We start from the raw sequence: 10,348 nt of genomic DNA, 5'->3' as shown, positions 1-10,348 counted from the left end.
GCAGGGGGCGTCCAGGTGCTGCGGCGAGGCGGAGGCAGCAGCACTTCGTTCAGCCTTTCCTCTCCCCTCGGCAGCCCTGCAGCCGCTCGGCAGCCGGCGCCGGGCAGCGCCGGGCCGGGCTGCGGCCGCAGGCTGCACCTCGCGGGGCAGCAGCACGGCAAAAGCAGCTCAGCCATCCTCACTGGGAGCTGGGGAGGAAGCAAATTCCAGTTTTCCGGGCCGTTTCGGCCGTACCGCGGGGTTCCAGGCGCCGCTCCCGGCCGGTCCGAGCGGCGTCGCGAGGTGGCGGCAGAGCCCCGAGGCTCCCGCTCCTGGCCGGCTTTTCCCGCGGGGAATCTGGAGAGCTGGCCTGGGAAAAGGTGCAATCAGCTACTGTGGTGTGGGTTTTGGGGAAACTGTGTTCACACTTCACGGAAACTTGGTAGGTTTTTGCAGTCAGATACATCGTAGTTTCCTTCTGAACAGGTCACACTTCCACCCCGGAGTGCAATCCAGGCATAAACTTATTTCTATTCTTGAGAGCTCTGTGTGACATTTGCCTCTGGAATTAAAACGTGGAGGCTGGCAGCGCCATCAGCATATTTTCTGCCAGCATTTGGTGAGAGACAGTAACCTTTGAAATAAGGAGAGATAGATCTTGGGTAGGGAAGGAGAAGAAGGAGCAAAAGACAGTGACTCCAGGCACAGGGCAGGGGAGAAAGGGAATGAGATACCCACTGAAGTGAGGGGACAGGGGTTTCAGCAGTTAACTGGAATGAGTGAAGAGACTGAGGTCACATCATAGAATCATAGAATGGTTTGGGTTGGAAGGGACCTAAAAGATCCAACCCTCCTGTCATGGGCAGGAACACCTTTCACTACACCAGGTTGCTCTGAGCCCCATTTGGCTTGGTACACATCAAGAGATGGGGCATCCACAACTTCTCAGGCAACCTGTTCCAGTACCTTACTACCTTTACAGTAAATAATTTCTTCATAAAGTCTGGTTTAAACCTACTCTCAACTTACAGATATTCTCCCTTGTCCCAGCACTACATGCCATTTTAAATAGTCTGCCCCCATCTTTCCTGTAGGCTCCCTTTAGGTACTGGAAGGTCATAGTTAAGTCAGCCTTCTCTTTTCCAGCCTGAACAATCCAAACTTTCTTAGCCTTTCCTCATAGGTGCTCAATCCCTCTAATAAACTTCATGGCCTCCTCTGGACTTGCTCCAAAAGGTCCATGTCCTACCTCTGCCAGGGACCCCAGAGCTGGATGCAGCACTGCAGGTGGGGTCTCACCAAAGCAGAGCAGAGGGGCAGAATCCCCTCCCTTTACCAGCTGCCCACACTGCTTTTGATGCAGCTCAGGGCACGTTTGGCTCTCTGGGCTGTGAGTGCACATGGCTGGGTCATGTCCAGCCTCTCACCCATCAGCAGCCCAAGCCCCTCTGGGCAGGGCTGCTCTTGCCCTATCCATTCCCCAGCCCGTGTTGACACTGTGGATAAAAGCATCTCTGATGGCTCCTCAGAGTGTGTAACCTGGATGTGTCTTGTGGCTTAAGCTATTGGTGCTAACACTATGCTTCAAAGACATGGGGATATGTTTACCAGGTACACTCCATTTGCAACCGATAACAGTAAAGAACTGGCAGTGTTATAACCAAAAGTACACCTTAAAATGTGCTATTGTCTCTTGGCTGCTATTCCTAAACAATTGCAGTCCCCAGGGATCCTAAATAAAGGGAGGCAGCATCTCTGCCCTCTAAAGAGAGGACAATCTGGTGTGTGAAACACCAGGCAAAGCCCTGGGAATGCAGCTGAGCCGTGAAGACCTATGGAGGATTTGCAATGAATGCTGGCATGGCAGAAAGAGGGCACTGAATTCACACGCATTGCCCTAAGCCTTTGTGTGCCAGCGTGCAGGGCCAGCTCTCGCTGCCCAGTCCCACAGCCATAATTAAGGGATTCCCACTCACCATGAACAGGTGCAGCCCCACCCAAACAACAAGGCTGCAGACAAAAGATTACAAATAAGGCCTAAATCCCTCTACTGTACATTGCAGTGGTGAGGGGAGACAGGTGGCCTAGGATAATTCAGGTTCAGTCCCCATGCTGCGGTGGGAAATTGAAGCAGCTCATTTGGATCTGATAACTCCTTGCTGACTCTGTAGATTGGGAAGCCAATGGAGGCATGGATTAAATCAAACAGCCCGTAAGATACTGGCAGTGGAACTTTTCCTACAGGTTTCTGACAGCTTGCAAATAAAGGCACAGATGATGGACAAGCTGCTTTCTCAAGCTATCTCTTTCTCACACATATTCTATGTCAGTTTTTCATTCATTCACTCATTAAGCTAAAATTGATTATAAAGTCCTTGTACATCAGATGAACCTGACTGAATACATGCAGGGCATTTGCAGTGCTCATACACCTTTGGGACTTGCTATGGTCAGAAGAGGTCTTGAGAATTTTGGTAACAAAAATTTTTTCAAAATATTAAATTGTATTTACTGTTTTCCAAATTTATTGCATCTGTCTGTTGTATATTGTTGTGTTAGGCATGTTTTGCCAGCAGTGTCCTGTCTGTAAATTTGGAGAGAGGTGTTACCCAGCTCATGCAAATCTCTAGTTTCACAGTCTGTACTACTCAGTGCATCTGCCTTGGGTTCATGTGGCTCTGTTACCACAGATCAGTGTGCCTTGCAAGCTTTCCTCTGGTTATCCTCACCTGAGAGTGAGTGAAAGACTATTTTCTGCATTTAGTAGGTAGGGCTGTGTTATGAAACCCTGGATTCCTCTGAATCAACAAAAACACCCAAGCTAAAGTTTAAGGAGTGCAAGCTCTCTTTGTAGTTCTTAGTGACCTACAAGCATGTAAAGATGGTCTAGAAGTAATTTGAAGTAATTAGCTTTCTACATGGCATATCTTCAGTAGTCTGAAAAAGACTAAGTATGGGGTAGACTGAGTGCAAGGTGCTTGAGTACTTCAAAACTCTTGTTAGGCTTTTGAATCATTTAAATGGCAGAATGCCTTGAGAAACACGTAGCTGCATAAATATGAGCCCTTTAACTTGCAGGTAAATTGTTTCAGTTCCTTCTGTTGCCAGTGAGCCAAGAGTGGCACCTTCAGTGGCCACCAGACTTCACCTCAGAAACGTTCCCTCCTGAGGGTGGTTTGTTGTACCCATCTTTTCCCCTTGACTATTAATGAACACCTTGCACTTAGGAGGGCAGTTACATTAACATAGATGTAGATGCCCTGTCCTGTTTGAAATGTTCTCAGGTGTCCCACAAGGATAGCCTGCATGGAAGTTCCAGCTGAGCCTCCAGAAAGGTGCAGGTCTCCTACTGATCGTGTGTCATATCTGCAAGCCCCAAGTTTGGGATACTATGTCCTAGGCCATATATGTCATTGCTCTGTGTGAGGGATGGAATCCCTCCCCTAATTAGCGTCCAGCTCTTCACTTGGTGAAGTTAATGAGGACTCACACCCTAAGTTACTTGTTTGAGGATGTTGATGCCAGAGGCATGTGTTTACAAGCCTAAAAAAGAGCAAAGAAGAGGGTCCTGGGAAGTATAAATCCATCAGTGTAAACATGATAATGAGAGTAAATTATTAATCAATTTGTAAGCATGTAAGTGATAAGAAGGCAGTAAAACATATCAGCATGGATTAATCGAGAACATATCACTTCAAATTAATTCAGTGTTCTTATTTGAAGGACTAACTAGCCAAGTGTGTAAAGGCATATATGTAATATATGTCAATTCTTTTAGTGTCCAAAGCCTTTGCTCTTCTTATAAATAAAACCATTTAATGACATCTGAATAAAATAGGGATTGAAATGAGCATATAGTATTTGAATTATATGAAAGTGCTCAACCACAGTTTACTGTCAAAGCTGGATGTGCCAAATGGAGTCCTGCAAGTGTCTGTTGCAGCTCCAATGTTTTCAACAATAAATAGGCTACAAAAAGAGGGAAAGAGAGTGCTTAATGCAACTTCTGAGAGCATGGCTGGGAGTGGTTGATTTGGAGAACAGGATTGGGACTCACATTGATCTTCACAGATTGGAGAGCTTGCCTGAAATCAATAAGCTGCACTGTAATAAGACAAGTACAAAATGCAATCTTTGGAGAAAAGACAGATCAAATGCATGATTGGTGAAATGAATAACTGATAAGGCAGCAGTAGTGCAGGAATGGATCAGCTGACTGTTGTGAACTGTGCACTATGCAAAATGGGAGATGCAGAAAACAAATGTCATTTGAGAGTACACTAACAGCAGTGTTTTGGGTAAAACACTGAGGTAATTATTCTGCTCTACTTGGCACTGGTGAGGCTTAGCCTAAATACAGTCTTGAACACTACACTTGAAGAAATGGTACAGGGAAATTAGCAGCAAACACCACGGAAATGGGTTTGAAGGGATATGGCTTTACTTAGTCTCAGGAAAAGGTCATTCAGAAGAGACATGGAAACAATCTTTGTTGTGAGAAAGTTTTTCATAAAGTGGAATGAACAATGTTCTCCCATGCCTCCCGGTAGGCAAGCACTGGAGAAGAGCTACCAGGCTAAGTAAAACAGTACTTTTAGTGTGTGGACAATTTCCAAAGGAAATGCAGCATCTCCTTGTGCAGATGTTTTTTTGTGTCCCTGACTTGGTTAATAATTTGCCATGAAGATAAAAGCTTCAGGGCTAAATGGATGCAGAGATGTGGTTTTGCAATGCCTAAATTGTAGGTGCTGGGCACGCAGCCCCAAGGCTCCTGGTATAGTCAGAGGCAGGTGATCAACAAAGAATGTAGGAGAGACCCAGTGGGCTCAGTAGGGAGCCAAAAAATGTCTAACTCTGGGCTGGACAAAAACATAACTGCAATGAGAAGTGGGGGTTGAGGGATCTGCAGCAGAAAACATTTCCTGGAACTGAACAACCATGACAGGTCAGCCATTCTTGTCAAAAGTCATCAAGATAGTTTTAACACGATATTACACCCAAGACTACTCAAAAAACCATCAACAATGTAGAGTATTTCCTTGTGAGAGACACTTGTGAGGCTAGGTGGTAGCTGATTCCTGAGGAACGTGGACTCATGAGGTGTCTTTGGTTTTCCTGCATCTCTAAGATTTATCTCTTTCCAAGACAGGAATAATCAATTTAAAACTCAGCTCTACTAAGTAGTACCTACTACTTTTAATAAAATTATTTTAGTTTTAAAATCCATTAGACAAGTTCACGGAAGGGAGAGAGAGGGAAATGTATCAAGAACTCTTAAACACATGGATCTATGCCATGGCCTGGAATAGTAATGTTATTGCTCTTATGGACAAAACATAGCATTTTTTGGGAAGAATTGTAGAACAAAAGAAGTATTGTAAACAATATTTGTCAGTCATGGAGGAGGAAAGGCATCCCAGCATGGAAGGGTCTTGAACAATCATCAGAAGAAGCCTAGAACTGTGAGAATCAAAATGGCAGAGAAGGAAAGAAATCCAGTGTTAAGACGTTGCACTTTAGGCACGTGTGTTAAGAACATGTGCTATGGCTGTGACTTGATAATCCTTGCCAGAAAGAGGAGGAAAAAGACCTTGGGCCACTAGCTAATGATGAAGTGGTCATGAGCCACTGAAGGAACATGGCCATGAAAAAGGTAAATGTAACCTTTGCAGTACAAAGTGAGGGATTTTGGCAGAAAGGCAAATGCTGACATCATTCTCCAAGGGGCTGTGAGAACTCTCCTGGACAGCTGTGTACCATTACAGTTCTGGTTATCCCAGAAGATTAAGTTATATGGAGAAAAAAGCAGGAAAGGTGATAAAGAAAGGGGGAGTCCAATCCTGAGCTTGCTCTGCTTGCCCTGGCAAAGTGAGAGCTGGGAAGGAACGTGTGTATATAGACCTAAAGGAAAATCCCATGGAGATTGAGATCTTTCGTGGGAACCAACACTCACACTAGAACAAATGGGCATAAACCAGGGAGGAAGAATTAAAGGGAGGAGGATAGAAAATTAATGGAGTCTCTAACCAACAAAAAAGATCAATGACGGAAAAGCTTCATTTCTGTTTAATCTAGAGCTGGTTTTATTTATGGAAGATATGATGTAACACAGGTGCTTAACAGAATGAAGAAGTGCCCTGTTACCCATTGGGATAGGACTCTTAGTTGTTGGAAATTGTCAGGAATAAAAAATTGAAGCTAAATCACAGCGCCTCCTGCCAGCTGGTGTCGGGGAGCCTTACTGCCCTTGTTACAGCGTAAAGCAAGTCTCTAGCGCTCCACCAGCTGTGCCCTGCTCTGCTGTGCTTCAGCGAACTCTTTTGCACTTGTGGGACAGTCTTGTGTAGTGTTTCAAATAAGCGATCCTGCGTCAGAGCAGTGCTGTCAGGACCCCGTCTCAAGGAACCATTTCCCCTCCTCTTGAGTGGTTTTGTGTCTTGGAAGATAAGAGACTCCCTATCAAATGTGCTTTTTACATACTGCTTTCCTCCAGCGGCCCTGTTTCTACATTCCCCACGGGGGAACGGGAGGGACACCGCACAGCCCGAACGGCATGGCATGGGCGGGGGGCGCCGGGGAGAGCTCCACCGGGGGCTCTGGGCAGCCCGGGGAGCCAGCCCTGCTCCCAGCCTGCCCCCGCCCCTGGGGCGGTCACGGCCCCTTAGAGGAGTCCGTTCCCTGCGGGGACCACTTGGGTTTGTTGCGGTCTCATTCCGCCGCGCTGCACTAAAGGAGTCGCTGCGCCGTCCCCGTCCTGCAAAACCGGCACCCGGCCGACATCCCCCACACACCGTGGCTGCCTTTTCCTCCGGCTTCCCCGTGCCCCGGGCCTGGCAGGGCAGCCCGGCTGGCCCCGCAGGCTGCGCACGGCCGCCCCGCTCGCACCTGAGCAGCTCCCGCAGGAAGAGCCGGGCAGCAGCCGCGGCCCCGCCGCCTCCGCAGCCGGCGGAGCCTCGAGCACGGCCACCTCCGTTGATGTGAATGACATTAACTTTAAGCCCTTCTGTTGACGGGTCAATTTAGAAGCTGATGAAACAGTAAATTGTTGGTGGAAACGTAGGAAGTTTTGTGCTTTGCCAAGCAGGTGCCTGGCGGTTTTAATCAAGGATTGGTAAATTTACAAGAGCGCAGTGAACGTGCCCTTCCCGGGCTATTGTGAAATTCAGGGGCGAACAAAGGAGAACGTGAATATTCACACAGCCGCCTTTCAGCGTGTGGCATTGCTTCGCAATTTTAAAGGGCTGCGCTTTTTTGTTGTTGTTGTTTTGTCTAGGAAAAAAAAACTACCAACACTCCTCCCCCCCCGAATCAGAAAGTACCTGTTTGCGTTTTAAAGAACATGGAAATCATCCGTGAGCAACCATATAATTTGATTTGCTAAGCAATCTGCGAGGCGATTGCACATCATTTATAATGTTCATTGAGCATTTTGCTTAATTGTGTCTCTTTTTGTAAAGGAAGCACAGCCCCCTCCCGGCTGCGGCCGGCACAAGTGGCCAGATTCCCATGGACCCGCAGACAACCGCCAGCTCGGCGCGGGGTTTTTCCCAAGAGGAGCCGTCCCCGTACGCACGTCTGGGGGGCGAGAAAAGGGCTCAGGTACGAGCTCGCTGTCTGAAACCCCTCTGCTCACAGCCCGCGGCTCCGGCAGGTGCTGCCCGTCCAGGCTGGCGGGTGCCCGACTCGCTTCTCGCCGGGGCGGTGCGTCCCGCGGGCGGCGAGCCCCGGGATCCACAGGTGCGGGACGGGCCCGGCGGCAGCGATGCCGGGAGGGGCTGAATCCCTTTGCCAGCCCCAGGCCCAGGAGAGGAGCTCGGAGAGACCGAAACTGGCACCAGAAGGGAAGACCTTTCCTGCCCGATCTCGCTGCGGTCCGCCCCCATCCCGTTCCCCCGCACGAGCTGTGCCGTAGTCGGTTCCTCCGCACGCCGGGGAACCTGCGCGCAGCCGGCAGCGCGGCCGAGAGGCCGTCGGGCCCCTCGGGGAGGGGAGGCACCGGCCGGGGGGAACGGCGCTTAGCGGGACTAGGGCGGGCCCCTTGCAGCCAGTGCACTCCTGCCTTTCGGGCTCCTGTACGGAGCGGCAGGAGAAGCCAAGCAGGGCTCGGTGGGAGCGCGGCTGGGGCTGGCAGCCTCTCCGCTCTCCGGCGGAGGGAAGCCGGCAGCCCGCCCGCCGCCCGCCCGCACCTTTTGCCTGCCGCGACCGCCCAGCCGCACCATATAATTTGATTTTCCCCCGTGCCCGCAGATCGATTGCAGCTCATTTGATACATTCAGCGGTTCCTCGGGACGGGGAGGGGGGAGAAGGGCGGGCCGAGGGAGCCGGCGGCACAAGTGTTGGGATTCCCATGGGCTGTGCCTGCTCTCCAGCTTGCCGCACTGGCACCCCGGCCCGAGCGGCCGAAGGAGGGGGGTTTGCAGACACGGTGACCTCCGCGATCTCGGTTTGAAAGAGCCTGAAAGGCAGCCCGCTATGGTGCATTACCAGCCCAGCGCCCAGGTACCGGCTCGGAGGGGAGGGCGCACAGCCGGGCCGACCCCGGCTGCAGGTGCCGCCTCCTCCGCCGGGCGGGCGAGGCCCGGGGCCGCCCCGCCGCCTTTGTGGGGCCGCCGTCCCGCCGCGCCGCGCTCGCCCCGGTAGCGGCGCCTGCGGAGGGGGAGCTTTTCCCGGCCTTATTTATGGGCCCCACGTGGTGGAGGGGGAAGGGGTGGCTCGCCGCGGGCTGCTCTGCTCCTCCGCACCCCCCCGGGCCAGTCCCTGCTCCGGGAAAGCCGCCCGGGTCCCGGGCACCTGCCTCCGGGGATGCTTGGGCTACAAAGCCCGGGGGTGCTGTGGGCTGGTGAGGCTCTGCTGGCCCGCGGGAAGCAAACGAACTCCCGCAGACGTCCCTGCATAGTGCTTTTGGGTCTCCAGAACCTGGCAGCTCAACCCTGCCTGGTGCCTGGCGTGCGGCACTCCTCGCCGCATCTTCAGATCAGGAAAGTTGTGTTAAAGTCTATTTCCATGAAAAACACAATGCCCCGAGGTTTCACTGGACAAAGTTTGATTTCAATTATACTTTCAGTGGTAAAACAGTCCTAGAAGTTGATCAACAAAGTGCCACTTTGCATGGTGAATTGCAGAATTGCAGTAGGGCTTTTTTTTTTTTTTTTTTTTTTTTCTTTTCCTCATGAAACCTTTCCTGGTAAATATCATTTGCATAGATCCTGGGCAAACTCTGGTCCCGGCTTTTAAAATATTCTTGCTTCCTTTCTCAAACAAACATTGCAACTCTGAATAAGTGCAGCACGCCAAGGAATTCCAGCTGTTGAGTTTTACAATTTGAGGAAAAAATGATCATACTCAGAATTTGCTCCACTGAAACTTTATGGACTTCAGACTTCTTTTTTAACCAAACACTGAGTGTGTGGGTATGAAGATTTGAGAAGAATATTGGGTAGAGCCTGCATGGATGAAGGTGGAACTCTCCTAACTTGTCTTTCCATGCCTGTGGAATGATGCTTATGAAGCATATTGGATCAACACTAGAAGTCAGGAGTTGGATGGGAAACCAAACACACCTGAGCACTTCTGGGGACCTGGGGTTTTGCCTCAGCTTCATCTAACAGGATTCGTTATTCTGGAATATCAGATGAGTTTGGAGCTATTTTACAAGACTCTGGACTGAAAGGCAGTGTGAGGGGTGCAGATCTCGCCCCTCGTCCATGTCGTCCCTTCACCTCGGATTGCTGCCCCTTTAACGCCACCTGTTATCCATTTTCCGTGTCCCAGCTGTTGGGTGAAACGTGGCAGAAAGCAGAAGCCGGGGCACCTGCGGGTTGGGGCGGCTCGGAGGCAGCGGGGGCCGGGCAGCTCCTGCCCTCCATGGGCCCGCGCCCCTCACGCAGCACCCGCGGGGGCAGCAAGGACGAGGCTGCCGCTTCTCACCTTGCGGCTCGTCCCCCGGTGGAGGGGCTGAAGAGGGGCGGAGGGGCTGAGGAGCAGCGCCCTGTGCCGTGTTCCTGCCTCGGTGCCCGAAGGGAGACGCTCACCTCTGCTCCCGCCGCTAAAACGGCCAGAACGTGGGCGTGCGAAGGTGTTCGTGGGGATCGGAGCAGACCCTTGGGAAGTGCAAAGCTCGCCAGGACCCGAACCCTCGGGCCCGGCCCGACGGGCTCAGCCGGCCCGCGCTGGGACAGCCAGCGAGCCGGGGCTGGCAGCCAGGCGCGCTGAGGGCAGAGCGTGGCAGGAGGCCGAGCGCCCTGCAGCCCCTCCGGGGCGAGGGACTGCCCCGCTTCCCGTCCCACTTCCAGGAGACCTCGAGGCGAAACCTATCCATCAGTGCAAAGTGATTGGTGGCGGCGGGCCCGGGGTGCTTCTTGCCCGAGCG

This window comes from Lonchura striata, chromosome 2, assembly GCF_050655825.1.
Source record: "Lonchura striata isolate lonStrDom1 chromosome 2, ASM5065582v1, whole genome shotgun sequence".
Taxonomy (NCBI): domain Eukaryota; kingdom Metazoa; phylum Chordata; class Aves; order Passeriformes; family Estrildidae; genus Lonchura; species Lonchura striata.
Note: the sequence above shows the minus strand (reverse complement) of the source record.